Genomic DNA, 25,972 nt, shown 5'->3' on the forward strand with positions numbered 1-25,972 from the left:
CTGTATCACAATCCCATAACCTTGACATTATCTTCGACTGGTCGGTTCAACGCTGCTAAAATCTGCCCTTTCTTCTCCATCTAGAATTGAGCCTTGAAGGATCCCCACTGTCAGAGGGTGGGAGGCAGAGAAGGAGCCTGCAAAACAGATGGAGAAGTGGAGAGAAAGATAAACGAACCTGGAGGACAGTGCGAGTGAAGTCAAGATTAGATAATGTTTCAAAAAGGAGGGCGTGGTCCACAGTGTCGAAGGTAGCCAAGAGGTCGAGGATTTGGTGAGAAGGCCATTGGTGACGTTAGAGAGGGCAGTTTCCGTGGAGTGAATGGGTGTGGAAACCAGATTGGAGGGAATCAGAAGGAGAGAATTGGAGATGAAGTGGAGATAGTGGGTGTAGACAACTTGCTCAAGGGGCTTGGCAATAAATGGTAGGAGGGAGATGGTGTGATAACTGGAGGGAGCTATGGGATCAAGGGAGGTCCTTTTTTAGGATGGGGGAGACATGAGTATGTTTGAAAGCAGTGGAATTGATGCTATTGGAAAGTGAATGGTAGAAGAGGGGGCAAGTGTTTAAATGAAATATCGAGGGATGAAGTCTGAGGCACAGGTGGAGAGGGTAGATTTTCAGAGGCGGCGCAAGATCTGAGCTACTGCTGGGAAGATTGAGAGTGTTGAAGAGGGCACAGTAGGTTGGAACTTGGAGAGTAGCAGGGGACATTTTAGGAAGATCACGCCTGGCATTTTCAATTTTATCAATAAAGCATGTGGCTTGGCCCGCCCACCCACCATCACACTGCGTGGCCCCCGCTGCTCCCGGAAGGATCCTCTCCTCAGAGTGCCGCCACGGACGCCCGGGACTCCGTTCCCGAGAGGCCCGCCCGCCCGCCCGCCATCACACCTAGCTGCCTTGCTGCTCTCGGAAGGATCCTCTGCTCAGAGCGCGCCGCCATAGACACCCGGGACTCCGTTCCTGAGAGGCCCGCCCGCCATCACACTGCGTGGCCCCCGCTGCTCCAGGAAGGCTCCTCTCCTCAGAGCGCCAGAGAGGCCCGCCATGGATGCCCGGGACTCCGTTCCCGAGAGGCCCTCCCGCCCGCCATCACACCGCTTGGCCCCCGCTGCTCCCGGAAGGATCCTCCCCTCCGAGCGCCGCTGTAGACGCCCCCTGTTTCCATGCCCACCCACTTAAGCGACCTTACTTCTAGTGCCCCCCAACCCCCCTTCCCGGTCCGGTCCTGACTGACAACCCCCCCCCCCCCCCCCCCCCCGGGAAAAAGGCCCCTGTTATCACCAAGTTACATTACCGACAACCACATTCGCACCTACTCAGCCTTCCTGTCCCGCCATCGACCCCCGATCCACGTCCTCCCCCGGGCCTGGAATGCCCTCCCTCTGCCCATCCGTCAAACTAGCTCTCTTCCTCCCTTCAAGGCCCTACTGAGAGCTCATCTCCTCCAGGAGATCTTCCCAGACTGAGCCCCTTCCTTCCTCTCCCCCTCGTCCCCCTCTCCATCCCCCGCATCTTACCTTCTTCCCTTCCCTACAGCACCTGTATATATGTATATATGTTTGTACATATTTATTACTCTATTTATTTTACTTGTACCTATCTATTCTATTTCTTTTATTTTGTTAGTATGTTTGGTTTTGTTTTCTGTCTCCCCCTTCTAGACTGTGAGCCCACTGTTGGGTAGGGACTGTCTCTATATGTTGCCAGCTTGTACTTCCCAAGTGCTTAGTACAGTGCTCTGCACACAGCAAGCGCTCAATAAATACGATTGATTGATTGATTGATTGGGGCAAGAGAAAGAGAACTGAAGGGATGGGGGTATGAGAAGGAAGTTAAAAGCTGGCGGAGAGGCAATGGGCCTGGGGGTCCGTAAGGACTACTCCATCAAATCTTCTCCATAGTTTAGTACAGTGTCAGGCACAGTGGTGGTGGTGGTAGTATTAAGTGGCAAATTTTAAGTGGGAATGCACATTTGACTCAGGTGAATCTTGAGCAACATAAAGTGGTATTTTGTTCTGAAAGCCATTGCCATTAAAAAAATCTTCCGGTCTTTATGTAGATTTTCAGCCTGGTGCTTTGAGGTAAGGTAATTGAAAAAGCTACAACATTTTAACATTTGCTAGGTGTCTGTAGTGTGGGGCACTTAGCTAGAAAGATCTGATTCTCTTTGGAACCATCTGACTTCCCCCGAACCATGCCCATTTGAGTCAACTGGGAAGTGCATTAGCTAAACATGTACCAACATTTATTGGAAATGAGTATACAGTGGATTGTTTTGCCGATCTTTCTTTATCTCTTGGGCCCCATTTCCACTATTTGATTATGACTGAGAGTAAGTACAAAATCCAAAACTTATAAATTCACACCAAATCTTTCAATATCTGGCAATATCACCCATTCTAGATAAAGGCTGGGAGTAGCCAGGGGGAATTTATGCTGACATTAACCCAGGTTGTCTTGTCTTGTCTTAGGCTTTCGAGTCATCTCTGACTCATAGCAATGCCATGGACACATCTCTCCCAGAATGCCCCGCCTCCATCTGCAAGCATTATCGTAGTGTGTCCATAGAGTTTTCTTGGTAAAAATATGGAAGTGGCTTACCATTGCCTCCTTCCATACAGTGTCATTCATTCAATTGTATTTATTGAGTGCTTACAGTGTGCAGAGCACTGTACTAAGTGCTGGGGAAGTACAAGTTGGTAACATATAGAGATGATCCCTACCCAACAACTGGCTCACAGTCTAGAAGAGGGACTCAGCTTGAATCAGTCAACTTGAGTCTCCACCCTCGGCTATCTCCCATGCTGCTGCTGCCCAGCACAGGGGAGTTTTGACTTGTAGCAGTTTGCCTTCCACTCACTAGCCACTGCCCGAGCTAGGAATGGACTGGATATGCCTCTGCTTGACTCTCCCTCCTGTAGTCGAGACTGGTAGAGTACTGAAAACTCTCCAGGTTGACTTGTAGCAGATTGCCTTCCACTCACTAGCCACTGCCCGAGCTAGGAATGGACTGGATATGCCTCTGCTTGACTCTCCCTCCTGTAGTCGAGACTGGTAGAGTACTGAAAACTCTCCAGGTGCGACCCTGAGAGGATTAACCCAGATAGACTCCATTAGTATGGTTTCTCATTCTCACTCCCTTGTGTACATTCTCTCTCCATTACAGCAATATAAGTCCTCCTCACTGTGCCTCGTTCTTACCTGTCCCGCCGTCGCCCCCGGCCCATATCCTCCCCCTGGCCTGGAATGCCCTCCCTCTGCACATCCACCAGGCTAGCTCTCTTCCTCCCTTCAAAGCCCTACTGAGAGCTCACCTCCTCCAGGAGGCCTTCCCAGACTGAGCCCCCTCCTTCCTCTACCCCTCCTCCAACTCCCCATCCCCCCAGCCTTACCTCCTTCCCATCCCCACAGCACCTATATATATGTATATATTTGTACATATTTACTACTCTATTTTACTTGTACATATTTATTCTCTTTATTTTATTTTGTTGATATCATCATCAATCGTATTTATTGAGCGCTTACTATGTGCAGAGCACTGTACTAAGTGCTTGGGAAGTACAAATTGGCAACATATAGAGACAGTCCCTACCCAACAGTGGGCTCACAGTCTAACATATCACAGTGTTGATATGTTTTGTTTTGTTGTCTGTCTCCCCCTTCTAGACTGTGAGCCCACTGTTGGGTAGGGACCATCTCTATATGTTGCCAACTTGTACTTCCCAAGCACTTAGTACAGTTCTGTGCACACAGCGCTCAATAAACATGATTGAATGAATGAATGAATGTTGCCAACTAGTACTTCCCAAGCGCTTAGTACAGTGCTCTGCACACAGTAAGTGCTCAATAAATATGATTGAATGAATGAATGAATGAAAGTCCCACTCTATGTGCAGGCATTGAATATAGTAAGCACTGGGGGAAGGAACTGCTAGTGTTGGCCATGGCTGGGAATGGAGGGAGGTTCCTTAAGCAGACACTGGGGAATCAATCAGTGGTCTTTATTGAGCATTTGGTATTGATATTCACCCCCACCTCAGCCCCCGCAGCACTTATGTACATATTTGTAAATTAATATTATGAATTGTTTATATTAACATCTGTCTCCCACTCTAAACTGTAAACTTTTTTTAAATGTAGAGAAGCAGTGTGGCTCAGAGGAAAGAGCCCGGGCTTTGGAGTCAGAGGTCAAGGGTTCAAATCCTGGCTTTTCAAATTGTCAGCTGTGTGACTTTGGACAAGTCACTTAACTTCTCTGTGCCTCAATTACCTCATCTGTAAAATGGGGATTAAGACTGTGAGCCCCCCGTGGTACAACCTGATCAGCTTGTAACCTCCCCAGAGCTTAGAACAGTGCTTTGCACAAAGTAAGCGCTTAATAAGTGCCATCATCATCATCAATGGTGTTAAGCGCTTACTATATACCAGGCACTGTTATAAGCAATGGGTTAGATACAGGTTGAACACAGTCTCTGTCCCATGTTGGGCTTACAACCTTCATCTCCATTTTACAGATGAGATAGCTGATGCACAGAGAAGCATAGTGACTTGCCCAAGGTCACAGAGCAGACAAGTGATGGAGCCACGATTAGAACCCCGGCCCTTCTGACTCCCAGGCCTGTGCTCTATCCACTAGGCCATGCTGCTTCTTGGGTCCGCCAACTCTGTTTTATTGTGCTCTTCCAATTGCATAGTACAGTGTATGCCACATAGTAAGCACTCAGTAAATACCTTCCATTGACCGATTGAGTGCTCACTGTGTGCAGTGTGTGATCCCTGCACACAAGGAGCTTACAATCAAAGGGGAAATTCCGGGGCTGGAAGATAGGGCCTCATTGTCATTCAGACCCATTTATGTTCCATGTGGGGATTTAGACTAAGTTTTAGTTTGTTTTAAATTATATCCATGCACTTACTATGTTCCAGGAACTCTCCTAAGCTTTGGGATAGATACAAGCCAATCAAATTGGACACAGCTCATGTCCCACATAGGGCTCACAGCCTTAATCCCCATTTTAGAGATACGACAGCTGAGCACTGAGAAATGAAGTGACTTGCCCAAAAACACACAGCAGGCAACTGGAAAATCTGGGATTAGAACCCAGGTCCTCTGGCTCCCAGGCCCATGCTCTTTCCATGCTGCTTCCCTGCCAATTTGTACTTCCCAAGCGCTTAGTACAGTGCTCTGCACATAGTAAGCGCTCAATAAATACGATTGATTGATTGATTGATTGATTGATTGATTACTTATATGTATTAGCAGTTTAATAACATCCCACTGCAGTTGTCTTACATAGTGGGAAATTGGAAACCAAGATCCCGCTCTAGAATCTCGCTCAAGTCCTTTAACTTCACTGGGCCTCAACTTCCTTATCTGCAAAATGGGGACAAGATGCCTGCTCTCCAGACAGGGACTTTGTCCGATCTTATTGTCTTGTATCTTCCTTTGGGCTTGGCTTATATTAATTAATCTTAATCATTCAGAGAGAAGGGCAGAAGGGGAAATGATAACATGGTCAGGGAAAGCCTTTCCAGAGGAGATATGAATTTAGGAGGGTTTTGAAGGGTGGCAGAATGGTAGATTGTCAGATGTGTAGTCGATAGAGCATGGGCCTGGGAGTCAGGTCATGGAGAATCAGCGTGGCTTAGTGGAAAAACATGGGATTGGGAGTCAGAGGTCATGGGTTCTAATTCCAGCTCCGCCACATCAGCTGTGTGACTTTGGGCAAGTCACTTAACTTCTCTGTGCCTCAGTTACCTCATCTGTCAAATGGGGATTAAGTCTGTGAGCCCCACGTGGACAACCTGATTACCTTGTATCTACCCCAGTGCTTAGAACAGTGCTTGGCACATAGTAAGCACTTAACAAATACCATTATTATTACTCTAATGCTATCTCCTCCACTTGTCTGCTGTGTGATGTTGGGCAAGTCACTTCACTTTTCTATGCCTCTGTTGCTTCATCTGTAAAACGGAGTAAGACTGTGAGCCCCAAGTTGGACAAGGACTCTGTCAAACTCAGTTTGCTTGTATCCACCCCAGTTCTTAGTACAGTGCCTGGCACATAATAAGTGCTTAACAAGTACCATAATTATTATTATCATATAAAGGGGGAAGGAGTTCTAGGTCGGAGGGAGGACATGGGCAAGGGGTCAATGATGGGATAGACAAGATTAAAGTATAGAGAGTCAGTTGACAATAGAGGAGCAGTGGATTAATTGGATGGATTATAGTAGGAGATCAGTGAGGCAAGGCGAGAGTGAGAGCTGATTTGATGCTTTAAAGCCAATGCTGAGTTTGATATGGAGTTGGATGGGCAACCACTGGAAGTTTTTAAGAAAAGGGGAGATAAATGGACTGAACGTTTTTTCAGAAAAATGTTCCAGGTGGCAGTGTGACAAACAGACTGGAGTAGGGAGAGAGACAGGAGGTAGGGGGGGTCAGCAAGGAGGCTGATGCAATAGTCAAAGTGGGGTGTAATAAGTGTGTGTTTGGATCATCAGGGCTAGAGATAGAGGAAGCTTCTGCTGTGGAAAAGCCTTACCCTTTCAACACTTTTCACAGTTTTTCCTGACTTTCCCATCACTGTAGACGGCACTACCATCTTTCCTGTCTCACAAGCCCATAATCTTGGTGGTATCCCTGACTCCTCTGTTTTATTCAACCCCCATATTCAATCCATCACTAAATCCTGTTGGCCCCACCTTCCCAACATCACTAAAATATGCCCTTTCCTCACCATCCAAACTGCTACCACTTTAATACAATCACTCATTCTATCTTGTCTGGATTACTGCATCAGCCCCCTTGCTGACCTCACAGCCTCCTGTTTCTCCCCATACCTGTCCATACTTCACTCTGCTATCTGGATCATTTTTCTAAAAAAAACGTTCAGGACATTTCACCCCACTCCTCAGAGTACTCCAGTGATTGCTCATACACCTCCACATCAAACAAAAACCCCTCACCATTGGCTTTAAAGCACTCCATCACCTTGCCCCCTCCTACCTCACTTGGCTTCTGTCCTTCTACAACCCAGCCTGTATCGTTTGCTCATCTGGTGCTAACCTTCTCACTGTGCCTTGATCTCACCTATCTCACAACCAACTCCTAGCCCACATCCTGTCTCTGGGCTGGAACACCCTCCCTCCTCAAATCAGACAGACAATTACTCTCCCTGTCCTTCCAAACCTTATTCATCAATCGTATTTATTGAGCGCTTACTGTGTGCAGAGCACTGTACTAAGCACTTGGGAAGTACAAGTTGGCAACATATAGAGACAGTCCCTACCCAACAGTGGGCTCACAGTCTAAAAGGGGGAGACAGAGAACAAAACCAAACATACTAACAAAATAAACTAAATAGAATAGATATGTACAAGTAAAATAAATAAATAGAGTAATAAATATGTACAAACATATATACATATATACAGGTGCTGTGGGGAAGGGAAGGAGATAAGATGGGGGGATGGAGAGGGGGGCGAGGGGGAGAGGAAGGAAGGGGCTCAGTTTGGGAAGGCCTCCTGGAGGAGGTGAGCTCTCAGTAGGGCCTTGAAGGGAGGAAGAGAGCTAGCTTGGAGCATGGGCAGAGGGAGAGCATTCCAGGCCCGGGGGATGACGTGGGCCGGGGGTTGATGGCGGGACAGGCGAGAACGAGGCACGGTGAGGAGATTAGTGGAGTGGAGGGTGCGGGGTGGGCTGTAGAAGGAGAGAAGGGAGGTGAAGTAGGAGGGGGCAAGGTGATGGAGAGCCTTGAAGCCCAGGGTGAGGAGTTTCTGCCTGATGCGCAGATTGATTGGTAGCCACTGGAGATTTTTGAAGAGGGGAGTAACATGCCCAGAGCGTTTCTGTACAAAGACAATCCGGGCAGCAGCATGAAGTATGGATTGAAGTGGGGAGAGACATGAGGATGGGAGATCAGAGAGAAGGCTGATGCAGTAGTCCAGACGGGATAGGATGAGAGCCTGAACGAGCAGGGTAGTGGTATGGATGGAGAGGAAAGGGCGGATCTTGGCAATGTTGCGGAGCTGAGACCGACAGGTTTTGGTGACGGTGACGGCTTGGATGTGAGGCCTGTGCTCTATCCACTGGACAGTGCTGCTTCTTGTATTGTTTATTATCGTTATCATTATTATTTTATTATTATTATTATCTCCTATTAATTATTGAGCACCCACTTCATTGAACTAGGTCCTGGAAGATGCCAATACCCTTGCCCTTGAGTGAGTTCACCTGGTCGCTCCACCACATAACCGCAACATGCAGGGAGTAGTCACAGCAGACCTTGGGGTCGGCCCAGCTTCTCCATGTGTCAAATGCCTCTATAAGGGAGCAGCCTTTCCGAGGTATGGCAAAATCAATGATCATGGTGGTGCCTCCGGCCAGGGCTGCCTGAAATCACAAAGATACTTTCAATTCAGTTATCAGCCAGAGTCACATTTCATGTGAAAGAGCCTCTTCCAGGTGGATCTTTCTCACAATTTGTGTGAAGATGCTTCTTCTTTGAGACGCTTAAGAATAAAAACACATTTTCTCTTAAAACGCAATGGCCATCTGGTCCCAGGTTTTGCTTTGTCCCCTGATGGATAAAAATGAAACCTAGTTTTGCTTTAAGTAACTTAACTTGGGCAAGTAACTTAGCTTCTCTGTACCTCAGTTTCCTCAACTGCAAAATGAGGACTCAATACCTGTTCTCCCTCCTACTATAGACTGTGAGCCCCATGTGGGAAAGGGACTGTGTACAACCTAAATGACTTGTATCTAACCCAGTGCTTACGACAGTGTTTGACCCATAGTAAGCACTTAACGAGTACCATAAAGCAAACTTTCTTCCTAACAGACTATGTGTCCACACACTGCCCAAGGCCACACGTGACCAATCAATCAATCAATCAATCGTATTTATTGAGCATTTACTGTGTGCAGAGCACTGTACTAAGCGCTTGGGAAGTACATATAGAGACAGTGGGCTCACAGTCTAGAAGGGGGAGACAGAGAACAAAACCAAACATACTAACAAAATAAAATAAATAGAATAGATAGGTACAAGTAAAATAAATAAATAGAGTAATAAATATGTACAAACATATATACATATATATAGGTCCTGTGGGGAAGGGAAGGAGGTAAGATGCGGGGGATGGAGAGAGGGACGAGGGGGAGAGGAAGGAAGGGGCTCAGTCTGGGAAGGCCTCCTGGAGGAGATGAGCTCTCAGTAGGGCCTTGAAGGGAGGAAGAGAGCTAGCTTGGAGGATGGGCAGAGGGAGGGCATTCCAGGCCCGGGGGAGCACGTGGATCGGGGGTCGATGGCGGGACAGGAAGGCTGAGTAGGTGCGAATGAGGTTGTCGTTAATGTAACTTGCTGATAACAAGGGCCTTTTTCCCGGGGTGGGGGCGGGGAGTCAGTCAGGACCGGACCGGGAAGGGGGGTTGGGGGGCACTAGAAGGAAGGTCGCTTAAGTGGGTGGGGGTGGAAGCAGGGGGCGTCTATGGCGGCGCTCTGAGGAGAGGAGCCTTCCAGGAGCAGCAAGGCCGCACGGTGTCATGGCGGGCGGGCCTCTCCGGAACGGAGTCCCGGGCGTCTGTGGTGGCGCTCTGAGGAGAGGATCCTTCCGGGAGCAGCTGGGGCCACGCGGTGTGATGGGCGGGCCTCTCGGGAACGGAGTCCCGGGCGTCTATGGGAGCACTCTGAGGAGAAGATCCTTCCGGAAGCAGCGGGGGCCACGCGGTGTGATGGCGGGCTGGCGGGCCTCTCGGCGCTGAGGTAGATACAAAGTCATCAGTTTATCCCACATGGGGCTCACAGTCTTAATCCCCATTTCCTGATGAGGTAACTGAGGCACAGAGAAGTTAAGTGACTTGCCCAAGGTCACACAGCAGAAAAGTGGCGGAAAAGGGATTGGAACTTGCGTTCTCTGATTTCCAAGCCAGTGATCTTTCCACTAAGCCATGCTGCTTCCCTACTATCTCTTATCCTACCCTATCTTTCCTACAGCCATCCCCTCCTCCGGTGATGTGGCTGGGGCTTCCTCCCGGGACACTTGATTAATAATTATGGTATTTTGTCAAGCGCTTACTGTATGCCAAGCACTGCTGTAAGCGCTGGGATAGATACAGGGTAATCAGGTTGTCCCATGTGGGGCTCACACTTTAATCCCCATTTGACAGAGGAGGTAACTGAGGTACAGAGAAGTTAAGTTTACTGCATCAGCCTTCTCTCTGATCTCTCTGATCTCCCATCCTCGTGTCTCTCCCCACTTCAATCCATACTTCATGCTGCTGCCTGGATTGTCTTTGCCCAGAAATGCTCTGGGCATGTTACTCCCCTCCTCAAAAATCTCCAGTGACCAATGCACTGCTTGGGTCTACACATGAGCAACTGGCTGCTTCCAAGAGCATTTTTGTGCACAGGCAATGACTAGGCTCCTGGAGCAGCCTGTTGAGTGTGATAGTAAGCTCCTTGAGGGTAGGGGAGAGGGCTTTTCCCACTGTTGTACTCTCCCCAGTACTAAACACAGCTCTGTGCACACTGTAGGTTCCCATCATAATGCTTTGTACACAGCTGCTGCCCAGCCCAGTGCTCTGTATCTAACATGCTCCTAACACAGTGTTCTGCACACAGTAAGCATCCAGTAGAGTGTTAAATATAAATGTATCATATGTACAGTACCATATGAACTATAATCAGAACTAGATATCAGCAAGTTCCTCTACATTTAAAGGAGTTGGGGGAAGATCATTGGACATGTGCATGCTGAATCAACGGCGGTGGTGGTAGTGTAGCCTAATGGGTAGAGCATGGGCCTGGGAGTCAGAAGGAACCGGGTTCTAATCCTGACCCCACCACCTGTCTGCTTTGTGACCTTGAGCAAGTCACTTCACTTCTCTGTGCCCCAGTTACCTCATCTGTAAAATGGGGATAAAGACTTGTGAGTCCTATATGGGTCAGGGACTGTCCAACCCAATTTGCCTGTGTCCAGAGCTTAGAACAGTGCCTGGCATATAGTAAGTGTGTATCCAGCGCTTGGAACAGTGCTTTGCACATACTAAGCGCATAACAAATGCCATCATTATTATTTTTATTAACAAATACCATAATAATAATAATAATTATTATTATTATTATTATTATTAGTAGTAGTTGGATAGCAGACCCTGCCCCTGTTAACCAGCTGGAAGCAAGGTCGCAGAGAGATAGTAACAAACAGTCCCGGGCAGAAAAGTGACCTTGTGACAGGGTCACAGGGATGGCAATAGCGCAACAGAGGCCAGAGTTCATGTTATCTGGAATTCATCCTGAAAATGTTGATGATCCTTACCTCTTACACATTTTCTGCTCTCTGTCCCTTCCTTCCCTTTCTCTTTCTCCCTGTCTCTTTTTCTTTCTTCCTCCTTTCCTCCCTTCCTCCATTTTTGCCTTCTTTCAAACTGTTACCAGCCTCAATTTTATAGCGTAACCAATATTTATTATCTCTGGATTTGAATTCCAGGAACTTCATATTGAAATTCCCTCCTTCTGTAGTGGCCCAAGAAAACCAGGATGATCCTAAGGGAAATTAACTGGAGAATATAATATAAATCAGTCAGTGCACCTAAAATAAATTCATCACAATCCACCTCCCTTTTCTATTTCCCTTTTACCTGATTTTCTTGGAATTCTGGAAGCAGTTCGCTCCAGCTCTATCCCTTTCTCTCAACCAAGGACGATTAGAGGCAGTATGAAGAGATAAGAATGGTTGGGAAAAGTGGGAGCCATGGATAATTAGCAGAGAGGGAATGCTAATTTTGTTTAAGTCACTAGTGGAGGACTAACTAACCTGGAATTTTTATATGGACAATCTAGGCTATTTTCACAACCAATTTGACTTTCCATCCTCTTCCCTGGAATAGTGTATTTACTAAGGATCTGTTGAGGTCAATGCAGTATTCTAAACATGAAAGTAGTATAACTGAAAAAAAAAGGTGTGTTCCCTGCCCACTAGGAACTTACACTTTAGCCATAAAGGCAGGTAGAAATATTTACCAGATGTGAAATCAGAATAAATAGTATTGAATGTTCAATTGGGTATACGTATGTAAACAATCACTGTCCAACCTTATAAACAATGTGGAGAATTGATATGAGCTGGTAAAACTTTTGTCAAATCCATAAACTTTTTCTTTCAATATGTTTGAGGTTGAGGGTTATGTGGCCTAGTTAATAATGGATTATTTTGAATTTAAGATGAAATGTATCCACTGTAAATGCAAATCTAAACTTCATTCAATCAATGGTACTTATTGAGTGATTTTACTCTGTACATAGCACTATACGAAGTGCCAGGAGAATCGGCATGGCCTCATGGATAAAGCACGGGCCTGAGAGTCAGAAGGAACTGGGTTCTAATCCCAGCTCTGCCACTTCTCTTCTGTGAGACTTTGGGCAAGTCACTTCACTTCTCAGGGCCTCAGTTACCTCATCTATAAAGTTTTGTTGTCTGTCTCCCCCTTCCAGACTGTGAGCCCGTTGTTGGGTAGGGACCGTCTCTATATGTTGCCAACTTGTACTTTCCAAGCGCTTAGTACAGTGCTCTGCACACAGTAAGCGCTCAATAAATACAATTGAATGAATGAATCTGTAAAACGGGGATTAAGACTGTGAGCCCCATGTGGCCCAGGGACACAACCTACCAACCTAATCAACTTGTATCTACCCCAGTGCTTAGTACAGTACCTGACACACAATAAGTGCTTAACAAATACCACAAACAACAAGTGCTTGAGAGAGTGCAATAGGGTTGGTAGGCATGATCCCTGTCCTGTGGAAGTATTCAATCTAGTAGATTAATTTTAGTATTACAGGGAATTCACAAGCACAAAATCATTAATAGCCCCACTGCTTTCTAAACTGAAGGCTGAACCTGAAATTGATGAGTGATACTCAATTTTGATTATCTGGGCTATCAACTAATGTATTACTTCTTTGTTATGTTATTGGTTTAAAAAAATTAGCAGACTCAAAAGTTGAAGTGTTATCATTAGTACTAATGCCTAACAAACAGCAAATTTATTCATTTTATTTGAACAAGAAAATGCCTTTTAGGAAACCTTGTAATGTTTCATCAGTTCATAGTTACACTTCAACTGCAATTAAAATAAACATCAACCTATTTCAACATGATGGATCTTTCCACAGTTGCTTCATTTTAATGTTTCATCAGTTCATAGTTACACATCAACTGCAATTAAAATAAACAACATCAACCTAGTTCAACATGATGTATCTTTCCACAGTTGCTTCATTTTAAAAGCGATCCTGTAGAATACATTTAAATACTGCCAGCTGAAAAACCTGTAGAAAGGAGAAACTGAGGCAGGATGAAGCATGCCTACCAAATCTGTTATATCATCATCATCATCATCATCATCATCAATCGTATTTATTGAGCGCTTACTGTGTGCAGAGCACTGTACTAAGCGCTTGGGAAATATGAATTGGCAACATATAGAGACAGTTCCTACCCAACAGTGGGCTCACAGTCTAAAAGGGGGAGACAGAGAACAAAACCAAACATACTAACAAAATAAAATAAATAGAATAGATATGTACAAGTAAAATAAATAAATAAATAGAGTAATAAATATGTGCCAACATATATACATATATACAGGTGCTGTGGGGAAGGGAAGGAGGTAAGATGGGGGGATGGAGAGAGGGACGAGGGGGAGAGGAAGGAAGGGGCTTAGTCTGGGAAGGCCTCCTGGAGGAGGTGAGCTCTCTGTAGGGCCTTGAAGGGAGGAAGAGAGCTAGCTTGGTGGATGGGCAGAGGGAGGGCATTCCAGGCCCGGGGGATGACGTGGGCCGGGGGTCGATGGCGGGACAGGGGAGAATGAGGTACGGTGAGGAGATTAGCGGCAGAGGAGCGGAGGGTGCGGGCTGGGCTGTAGAAGAGAAGGGAGGTGAGGCAGGAGGGGGCGAGGAGATGGACAGCCTTGAAGCCATCATGTTCTCCCAAGCACTTAATACAATGTTCTGCACACAGTAAGCTCTCAATAAATCCAATTGATGGATGAAACTATAGAAACGAGACATTTCCCCACTCTTCAGGAACCTCCAGTGGTTGCCCATCCACCTCCTTATCAAGCAAAAATTCTTTATCATCGGCTTTAAAGCACTCAATCACCTTGACCTCTCCTACCTCACCTTCCACTCTCCTACTACAAAGCCTGCACACTTTGCTCCTCTAATGCCAACCTACTCACTGTACTTTGATCTCGTCTGTCTCGCTGCCAAACTCTTGCCACATCCTGCCTCTGACCTGGAATGCCCTCCCCTTTCATATCCGACAGACAGGTACTCTCCCCCTGCTTCAAAGCTTTATTGAAGACACATCTCCTTCTAGAGGCCTTCCCTGACTGAGGCTTCATTTAATCTTTTCCCACTCCCTTCTGCAGTGCCCTGACTTGCTTCCTTTATATTTACTACCCCTGTCCCCAGTCCCATGACACGTATGCACATATCCATAATTCATTTATTTATATTAATGTCTGTCTCCCCTTCTAGACTGTAAGCTTGTTGTGGACAGGGAATGTGTCTGTTATATTGTTGTTTGTACTCTCCCACGTGCTTAGTACAGTGTCCTCAATAAATATGATTGCTTGATCTGTCGAGGCAGGAGAAATGTTAACTGTTAACTTGTGAGGTGGAGGAAGCACTTACTGTATGGGGGGGATGAAGCTGTATAAAGGAAAAACTGTAGCAGCAGAAATCTTAAATGTCAGCCTGTTAAGTTGTGAGGTAGATGAAGCATGGACTATGGGTGGAGAAAATATAAAAAGGAGAAACTAAGGCCTGGCAACATTATTTCTCCATCTTTATTGACTCCCATGTCCATTGCCCTCACCAGCTGTTTCAGACATTTACCTCCCTCTCCAAACCCTTTGCCCATCTGCCTCCCCGACCCATCTATCTCTTGCCCATAATGACCTGGGTTTGAATCCCGGCTCCACCCCTTGTCAGTTGTGTGACCGTGGGCAAGTCAACTTCTCTGTGCCTCCGTTACCTCATCTGTAAAATGGGGATTAAGACCATGAGCCTCATGTGGGACAACCTGATCACCTTGTATCCTCCCCAGCGCTTAGAACAGTGCTTCACACATAGTAAGCGCTTAACAAATACGATCATCATCATCACCTGGCCACCTACTTTATTGATAAAATTGAAACTGTCCAGGTGTAATCTCCCTAAAAATGTCCCCTGCTCCTCTACAATCCCTCCCTCCTCCTGCACCTTCTTTGATTCTCCCATAATTCTTGGAATTATCTCAAGGACAGTTGTCGACCTCCTCTCAAAATCTGCCCCCACCGCCTGTGCTTCTGACCCCATTCCTTTGCATCTTATCAAAACACTTGTGCTTTCCTTCTCCACCGCCACACCACCATCTTCAACCATTCACTTTCCAATGGTTTCTTCCCCACTACCTTCAAACATGTTCATGTAGTCCCTGTCCTAAAAACCCCCTCCCTTGACTCCATGGCCCCTTCCAGTTAATGCCCCATTTCCCTCCTACCATTCCTCTCCAGAATCCTCCAGCAGGTTGTCTACATGCACTGCCTCCATTTCCTCTCCTCCAATTCCCTCCTTGATCCCCTCAAAACTACCCACCACACCCGCAAAACCCTTCACGGTAAGTACCCTCTCTAAGGTTACCAATGACCTCCTTCTTGCCAATGACTGCCTCTACTTCATCCTAATCCTCCTCTACTTCTCAGCTGCCCCTTCAACACTATGGACCACCCCCTTCTCTTTGAAATATTATCTATTCTTGGCTTCACTGACACTGTCCTCTGCTGGTTCTCTTCCTATCTCTCTAGCTGCTCCTTCTCCGTCTCTTTCACAGACTTCTCCTCTGCCTTCTGCCCTCTGAGAGAGAGTCCTTTAAAGTTCAGTTCTGGGTCCCCTTCTATTCTCTATCAACACTCACTTCTTTTGAGAACATATTTGCTCTCATGACTTCAACTACCATCCTTATATGAATGATTCCCAAATCTAACTCTCCAGCCCTTTCTTCTCCCTCTAGACCAATACTTGTTTTGTTTTGTTTTGTTTTGTTTTGTGGAAACGGAATGTGTCTGCCAACTCTGTTATTTTGTACTCTCCCAAGAACTTAGTACAGTGCACTGCACATAGTAAGCACTCAATAAATAGCATTCACTGACTGGCCACTCTCATTTCTTCAGGACATCTGTACTTGGATGCCCCACTGACACCTCAAACCTAGCATGTCCAAAACGATCTTCTCATCTTCCTACACAAATCATGTCCTCCCCATCTTTCCCATCACTGTAGACAATTCCACCAACTCCCATCTCACAAACCTGTAACCTTGACATTAACTCTCTCATTCAACCCACACATTCAATCAGTAACCAAATATTGTCAGTTCTGCCTTCACGGCATCTCTAGAATCTCCCCTTTCCTCTCCATCCAAACTGCTAATACACAGATTCAAGTACTTATAACCAACCTAGACTACTGCATTAGCCTCCTCACTGACTTTTCTGCCTCCTGTCTCTTCCCACTTCAGTCTGTACTTTACTCTGTTTTTCAGATCATTTTTTGCAAAACCGATCAGTCTATGTTTCCCCATGCCTCAAGAACCTCCTCATCAAACAGAAACTTATTCCCATTGACTTCAAATAACTCAGTCAGCTCGCCCCTTCCTATCTGACTTTGTTGGTTTCATTCCCTCATTCATTCATTCATTCATATTTATTGAGCGCTTACTGTGTGCAGAGCACACTTGGGAAGTACAAGTTGGCAACATATAGAGACGGTCCCTACTCAACAATGGGCTCAGTCTAGAAGGGGGAGACAGAAAACAAAACAAAACGTGGGCAGGTGTCAAGTCACCAGAATAATTAAAAATAAAGGTAGATACACATCATTAACAAAATAAATAGAATAGTAAATATGTACAAGTAAAATAAATAGAGTAATAAATCTGTACAAACATATACACAGGTGTTGTGGGGAGGGGAAGGAGGTAGGGCAGGGGGGATGGGGAGGAGGAGAGGAAAAAGGGGGCTCAGTCTGGAAAGGCCTCCTGGAGGAGGTGAGCTCTCAGTAGGGCTTTGAAGGGAGGAAGAGAGCTAGCTTGGCGGATATGCAGAGGGAAGGCATTCCAGGCCAGGGGGAGGATGTGGGCCAGAGGTCGACAGTGGGACAGGCGAGAATGAGGTACCGTGAGGAGGTTAGTGGCAGAGGAGGAGAGGGTGTGGGCTGGGATGTAGATGGAGAAAAGGGAGGTGAGGTAGGAGGGGGCAAGGTGATGGAGAGCTTTGAAGCCGAGAGTGAGGAATTTTTGTTTGATGCATAGGTTGACTGGCAGCCACTGGAGATTTTTGAGGATGGGAGTAACATGCCCAGAGCGTTTCTGCACGAAGATGATCCGGGCAGAAATGTGAAGTATAGACTGAAGTGGGGAGAGACAGGAGGATGGGAGATCAGAGAGTAGGCTAATGCAGTAATCCAGTTGGGATAGGATGAGAGACTGAACCAGCAAGGTGTCGGTTTGAATGGAGAGGAAAGGGCGGATCTTGGCGATGTTGCAGACGTGAGACCGGCAGCTTTTGGTGATGGATTCGATGTGAGGGGTGAACGAGAGAGCGGAGGGAGTCGAGGATGACACCAAGGTTGCGAGCTTGTGAGACAGGAAGGATGGTAGTGCCGTTGAGAGTGATGGGAAAGTCAGGGAGAGGGCAGGGTTTGGGAGGGAAGATAAGGAGTTCAGTCTTGGACATATTGAGTTTCAGATGTCTGGAAGACATCCAGATGGAGATGTCCTGAAGGCAGGAGGAGACCCAAGCCTGAAGGGAGGAAGAGAGGGCAGGGGCAGAGATGTAGATTTGGCTTTCATCAGTGTAAAGATAATAGTTGAAGCCGTGGGAGCAAATGAGTTCACCAAGGGAGTGAGTGTAGATAGAGAACAGAAGGGGACCAAGAACTGACCCTTGAGGAACCCCTACAGTAAGGGGATGGGAGGGGGAGGAGGAGCCTGCAAAGGAGACTGAGAATGAATGGCTGGAGAGATAAGAGGAGAACTAGGAGAGGACAGAGTCTGTTAAACCAAGGTTGGATAGTATGTTGAGGAGAAGGGGGTGGTCCACAGTGTCGAAGGCATCTGAGAGCTCGAGGAGGATTAAGATAATCCCAATCCCACCCGCTTCACTTCTCTAACACCAACCTACTCAATGTACCTCGATCATTCCTATATTACCAAAGGCCCTTTGCTCACATCCTCTCTCTGTCCTGCAACTCCCTCCACCTTGGTATATAACAAATCACTACTCTCCCCACCTTCAAAACCAGGAGGCCTTTCTGGATTAAACCTTTATTTCCCCTATTTCCTGTCCCTTCCATATAACCTTTATGCACTTGATATTGACCCCACCCTCAGCCCCACAGCACTTATGTACATATCTGTAGTTTATTTTAATGTTTCTTTCCCCCCTCTAGATTGTAAGATTCTTGTGGGCAGGAAACAGGTCTACCAGCTCTGTTCTATTGTTCCCCAGCACTTAGCACAGTGCAGTTCATATGGTATACATTCAGTAAATACCCTTGATCTGTTAAGCTGTGAGGTAGAGGAAGCATTGACTTTATGAGTAAATAAAACTGTAAGTGGAAGCTGAAGAAGTAGAAATATTAAATATCAATCTCTTAATTTGTGGGGAAGATGAAGCACTAAGGGTGGAGGAGATGTAGAAAGGAGAAACTGAAGCAGTAAACATATGAAATGTTAGTCTAAGTTGTGAGGTGGAGGAAGCATTGACTTTATCAGTGGATAAAACTGTGGAAATGAGAAACTGAGCCCATAGAAATATTAAATGTCTGTCTGTTAATTCTCCCAAGTGCTTAGTACAGTGTTCTGTGTGCAGTAAGCATTCAGTACCACAGATTGATTGACTGGAGGAAGGACAGATTTTATAGGTGAATGAAACTGGAGGCATCCCGTTGCCTCGGATACTCATTTCCTTCTCCCTACTTTATTCTCCTTGTCAGCACTATCTCCAACCTCTGAACCCTTGACTGTGTACGGAAAGAAGCAACATGGGCCTGTGTGTCAGAAGGACCTGGTTCTAATCCCAGCTCCACCACATGTCTGCTGTGTGAACTTACTTTACTTCTCTGGGCCTCAATTACCTCATCTGTAAAATAGGGATTAAGACTGTGAGCCCCATGTGGGACAGGGACTGTGTCCAACTTGATTACCTTATATCTACCCCAGCACTTAGAGCAGTGCATAACACATAGTAAGTGCTTAACAAATGCCATCATTATTATTATTATGGTCATTTTTTCTAAGTTGTGTGGCCCAGCAAAGGCCAGTTCAGCTGAGGGCAGGCCACACAACTTAAAATGGCCAGACATGGTAGTGCCCTTGCTCAACTGGCCCCAATGGCTGGGCTGATGAGGTTCCTGCTGCTTCCCCTCAGGGAAGTAGACTGAGTGAAGCATGCATCCACCCTCCCTCTACTTTTCCTCTGCTCCCACTCCCCCTCTCTCTCTTAATGCTATTTGTTAAGCCCTTGTTATGTGCCAGGCACTGTGCTAAGTGCTGGGGTAGATGCAAGCTAATCATGTTGGACACGGTCGCTGCCCCACGTTGGGCTCACAGTCTCAATCCCTATTTTAAATATGAGGTTACTGAGGCACAGAGAAGTGAAGAGACTTGTCCCAAGGTCACAGGACAGACAAGAGGGAGAGTAGGACTAGAACCCAGGTCCTCTGACTTCCAGACCCTTGTTCTTTCCACTAGACCACACTGCTTCACTTTCCTAGCCATTTCTCTATTTCATTGTGTCAAGCCCTTTGGACTTCTAAATATTTATTTGAAATATATTTGCACTTATCACCTGATTATCCATTTGCTACTGCTGCAATTCCCCATTGGGTCTCCTTCAGGCAATCCAGAAAACCGTGTTTAAAGCCATTACCCAGACTGTGAGCCCGTTGTTGGGTAGGGACTGTCTCTATATGTTGACGATTTGTACTTCCCAAGCGCTTAGTACAGTGCTCTGCACACAGTAAGTGCTCAATAGATTTGATTGAATGAATGAATGAATACTCACATTCATAAGTTTATGGTGTTATACTCCATTTGCATATCAATAGCATTTATTCAGCACTTAACTGTGCCAAGCACTGTACTAAGTGCTTCTGTTCTTCATAGTCCTCTGTGACTGCATTTGGGATCTGTTCTACACTTTCTCCTCTGAGCATTCTTCTCCCATTTGTTTCTTTTTCCTCTACTGCCATTCATGTCCATTTTAAAACTTTCTCCCTGTTTTAGAGTATCCCAAGACTCATCTTGACAACAGAGCATGTCTATGAGAGCAAGTTATTCAGATATTTGAAACCATAGCCCAAAATATTTGATTATTTTTATTACATTGACCCAGCAACAGCCACAACAGCTCCATAAAAGTGGGCAACCCACCACCAATCTTAAAAATCAGATATTGTTATTATTATTATTATTATTATTATTATTATTATTATTATTATTATTATTATTATTATTATTATTATTGCAGTTAAATGCTTACTATGTGTCAAACACTGTTCTAAGCTCAGGGGTAGATACAAAGTAATCAGGTCAGACATTATTAATAATAACATAGTTAAGTGACTTGACTACTGCATCTGCCTTCTCATTGACCCTCCCAGCCCCTCTTCCCTCTCCAGTCCATACTTTGCTCTGCTACATGGGTAATTTCATTCATTCATTCAATTGTATTTATTGAGTGCTTACAGTGTGCAGAGCACTGTACTAAGCGCTTGGAAAGTACAATTTGGCAACAGATAGAGACAATCCCTACCCAACAACGGGCTCACAGTCTAGAAGGAGGAGACAGACAACGAAACAAAACAAGTAGACGGGCATCGATAGCATCAAAATAAATAGAATTATACATATATACACATCATTAATAAAATAAATAGAATAACAAATATGTACAAATGTACACATTTGCTGTGGGGTGGGGAGAGGGTAGTGCAGAGGGAGGGAGTAGGGGCAATGGGGAGGGGAGAAGGAGTAGAGGAAAGGGGAGGCTCAGTCTGAGAAGGCCTCCTGAAGCAGGTGGGTCATTTATCAACAGAAACGTTCAGTTCATGTCTTCCCACTCCTCAGGATCCTCCAGTGGCTGCCCATCCACTTCAGCATCACAGAGAAACTCCTTACTATCAGCATTAAAGCACTCAATCAGCTCACCCCATCCTACCTCATGGCACTGTCTCCTACAACAGCCCAGCCGGCACTCTATGCTCCTCTAGCACCAGTTTACTCACCATGCCCTAATGTCACCTGTCTGTCTCACTGACGACCCTTTTCCCATGTCCTCCCCCTAGCCTGAACCTCACTTCCTCCTCCATATATGCCAGACCACCATTCTCTACACCTTCAAAGTACTATTGAAATCACATCTCCTCCAAGACACCTTCCCCGGGTAAGCCCTCTTTTCCCCAGCCTGCTCTCCCTTCTGTGTTGCCTATACATTTAGATCTGTGACCTTTGAACATTTGATATTCACCCCACCCCCAGTTCTGGGTCCTCCTCTATTCTATATCTATACCCATTCCCTTGGAGAAGGAATTCACTCCCATGGCTTCAACTACCATTTCTTTGCAAATCATTCCCAAATCTACATTTCCAGCTTGGACCTTTCTCCTTATCCACAATCTCATATTTCCTCCTGCCTTCGGGCCATCTTTACTTGGATGTCCTACCAACACCTCAAACTTAACACACACAAAACAGATATGTTTCTACCCAAACCCTGTCCTCAAACAATCAAACATACTTATTCAGCACTTACTATGTGCTACTTACTTGGGAAAGTACAATATAACAGAGTTGGTAGACACATTGCCTGGCACTATCTGACTTGCCCTTCCCTGACTCATAAGCCTGTAACCTTGGCATTATCCTTGACTCATCTCTCTCATTCAACTCACATGTTCAATCTCTCATCAAAATCTTTTACTTCAACTTTAACAACATTGTTAAAATCCACCTTTTTCTCTCTGTCCAGTCTGCTATCATGTTAATGCTGCTATCATGTTAATCGTAGTACAGAAGCAGCATGGCGTAGTGGACAGAGCACGGCCTGGGAGTCAGAAGGTGTTGAGTTCTAATCCCAGCTCTGCCACTTGTCTGCTATGTGACCTTAGGCAAGTCTCAACTTCTCTGTGCCTCAGTTCCTCATCTGTAAAATGGGGAATGAGACTGTGAGCCCCATGTGGGACAGGGACTGTGTCCAACCCAATATGCTTGTACCCACCCCAGCGCTTAGTACAGTGACTGGCGCATAGTTATCACTTAACAAATAACTTTATTATCAATTATTATCAATTAATAATGTATTAATAATAATAATGGTATTTGTTAAGCACTTACTATGTGCCAAACACAGTTTAAGCACTAGGGTAGATACAAGTAATCAGATTGTCCCATGTAGGGCTCACAGTCTTAATCCCCATTTTACAGATGAGGTAACCGAGGCACAGAGAAGTTAAATGACTTGCCCAAGGTCACACAGCAGACAAGTGGTGGAGCTGGGATTAGAACCGACATCCTCTGACTCCCAGGCCTGTGCTCTTTCCACTGAGCCATGCTGCTTCTCAGTGCAAGTACTTATCCTGTGCTGCTTTGATTGGTGCATTAGCCTCCTTGCTGACCTTACTTACTGCCTCCTGTCTCTCCCCACTCCAGTCCATACTGCACTTGGCTGCCCAGATCATTATTCCACTAAAACTTTCAGTCCATGTTTCTCCACTGTTCAAGAACCTCCAGTCATTGCCCATCCATCCCCACATCAAACAGAAACTTCATACCATCGGCTTTAAAGCACTCAGTTTGTCTCCTTCTACCTATCTCTGATTTCCTACTGCAACCCAGCCCGCTCATTTTGCTCCTCTAAAGCCAACCTACTCACTGTCCCTCAATCTCATGTAACTCGCCACTGACCTCTTGCCCACAAGAGAGACCTCTTGTCTTTCCTCTGACCTGGACCTCCCTCCCCCTTCATATCCAACAGACAATCCCTCTCCCCACCTTCAAAGCTTTATTAAAAGCCTTCCCTGACTAAGCCCACATTTCCGCTTCTCCCACTCCCTTCTGTGTTGCCCTGACACTGGATTTTGCACCCTTTATTCACCCCACCCTCAAACCCACAACACTTGTGTACATATGTGTAATTTCTTTATTCATATCAATGTCTGTCTCCCCTGCTAGAGTGTAAACTCCTTGTGGGCAGGAAAAGTGTGTACCAACTCTATTAAGGTGTACTCTCTCCAGCACTTAGTACAATGCTCAGCACACCATAAGCATTCAATAGGTACTACTGTTTGCAAAAATAGGATAAATGCCTGTTGTCCTTTCCTTGTAAACAGTGAGCTCCCCTTGGGACAAGCTAATCAAGAAAGCTGAAAGCTTTCCCTTTAAAATGGGGCTTTTCCCTTATTTTGGATATTATTTTAAATCTAAGCTTTCCAAGACTTTCCTGGGGCAACAGGGGAATTAGGAGAGGAGAGGACTGGGACCGGGAGAGGAAAATCCAAAGCACAGTCTGTGAACAGAAAGAATTGCTGGCATCATTGGTGGAATTAGTGGTCTGTGGCTACAAAAGCAAGTTTGTCTGCTCAGGGCAGTTCCTGAAATGCTACTGATTGATTAAAAGTCTTTGCTGCCAGAACGTGTTTTTCCATGGGTAGATTATCCTCAAAACTGGATAGTTCCAGTGAAAAAAATACATTCAAAAGGCACCCATGTTTCATTCAGACACAGTAAAAAAAAAAAAAATATCCTTTGGTTGACTTGTGAGTTGTTAGAGTGCGTTGAACACATTATTTGACAGGTATGTTCCATTGCACCTGCAGCCATTTTGTTGCTTGGAAGAGATTTGCAGAAAGAACAGTTCTTAATAGGTAACATATCACTGTTTGTCCCAGCCAAAATGGTTTACTCTTAGTTTAGACCATGATCTCTCATTTTTCAAATGATTACTCGTATCTTAAATAACAAGAGCAAAAGATGTGGCAATTGAATGCTCTGGTATCATCACAATGAAGTTGTTTATCTCCTGAATTTCATCATTATTTCTTTAGAGCCAAATTAGATAATCTAATGACTTCGTAGAAAAGGCATGGGTCTCAAAGTCAGAAAGACCTGGATTCCAATCCTGGCTCTGCCACTTGTCTATGTGTGACCTTGGGCAAGTCACTTCACTTTTCTGTGCCTCAGTTACCACATCTGTGAAACAGGGATTAAAGCGGTGAGCCCAACTGGGACACAGATTGTGTCCTACCTGATTATGCTTTGCACATAGTAAGCACTTAATAAATGCCATTATTATTAGCTTGTATCTTAACCAGCACTTAGTACAGTGCTGGCCAAATAGTAAATGGTTAACAAATGCCATTATATATATATATATATATATGTATATATATATATATATATATATACATATATATATATATATATAATTTGTTTAAACAACTTAATCCTTTACACAGATTTTTAGTTCATCTCCTTCTGAATGTTTCAAATATAATAATAATAATAGTAATAATAATAATGATGGCATTTGTTAAGCACTTACTATGTGCAAAGCACTGTTCTAAGTGCTGAGAGGGATACAAGGTGATCAGGCTGTCCCACGTGGGGCTCACAGTCTTCATCCCCATTTTACAGATGAGGGAACTGAGGCCCAGAGAAGTTAAGCGACTTGCCCAAGGTCACACAGCAGACATGTGGTGGAGGCAGGATTCAAACCCGTGACCTCTGACTCCAAAGCCTGGGCTCTTTCCACTGAGCCACGCTGCTTCTCTAGCCCATCAGTGTGAAAACATGATCTGGTGAATGATTAAGTGAACTCCAGTATTCCCGGTTATTATCACAGCCAGTTGTGCTTGTCTTTAAAAAATAACTACCATGAATGTATTTCATATTTTTAGTTCTACAGGTTAAAACTTTACTATTATTACTCCCATTTTATGGTTGAGGAAACTAAAGCATAGAGAATTAAAATCACTTGCTAAAGGCTAAATATAGGCCAGGAACAGTGTGAGGCTGAAATTAAAAATAAATTAATAAAAACACCCTTTAAAAAAAAGCTAATATTTTTTCCTTGAAATAGAGATAGCCAAATGATTCATTCAGTTTAAAAATGAATCATAAAAGTAGTTTCTTTAAAAAAAGACTTTGACTTTTGCATAGATAGTTCAAGTTATTGTTTAGATTTTAGTTGGCATACCTAGGCCTAGGTAAAAGATAAAAAGTTTGTCACTTAGCAGTCCAACTTGTACTGTCAAAATATTTTTTAAATATTTTGTAGATTATAGTTATGGTATTTGTTAAGTGCTTACTGCATGCCAGGTACCATACTAAACGCTGGAATAAATACAAGCCAATCAGGGTAGACGCAGTTCATGTCCAACGTGGGGCTCGCAATTTTAATCCTCATTTTCAGATGAAGTAACTGAGTCACAGAGAAGTTAACTAACTTGCCCATGGTCACATAGCAGACAAGTGGCAGAGACAGGATTATAACCCATCCACTAGGCCATGCTGCTTCATATATGGTGACTTGTTGCCTTAGTTTTTGAAAAAAATATTTCAATGGTCCTTATATCTGAACTGAACAATCAATTTTGTGGTATACTTTTTAAAATTCTGAATTCCTGCCTGTTCAAAATCCAGCAGCCTGTGCCTCCTCTCTCTCCCACCGGCAAAAGCAGTTTTTTACAAGCAAACATCCTTTCACAGTATCCATATTTGTGGCCAAATTTGGGGCAGTATGAAATCTTGTCATTTACTTTAACATTCTGCCCCTAACAGTTTTCAGATATCATTTTTGCCAAATATTAAAAATTTAATTTAAAACTATTAAGTTGGTCAACAAAGATTTAGG

At 45.0% G+C, this 25,972-nt stretch overlaps 1 non-coding gene across 1 annotated transcript; it reads right to left on the bottom strand.

The window, feature by feature from the left end:
* Positions 1-2,964: 2,964 nt before the first annotated feature.
* Positions 2,965-3,102, bottom strand: LOC119927646. The gene has a single exon (XR_005450629.1). It is a non-coding gene; the product is annotated as a small nucleolar RNA SNORA7 (small nucleolar RNA).
* Between the last annotated feature and the right edge of the window lie 22,870 nt (positions 3,103-25,972).

The sequence above is a fragment of the Tachyglossus aculeatus genome, chromosome 4, assembly GCF_015852505.1.
Source record: "Tachyglossus aculeatus isolate mTacAcu1 chromosome 4, mTacAcu1.pri, whole genome shotgun sequence".
NCBI classification, from domain to species: Eukaryota; Metazoa; Chordata; class Mammalia; order Monotremata; family Tachyglossidae; genus Tachyglossus; species Tachyglossus aculeatus.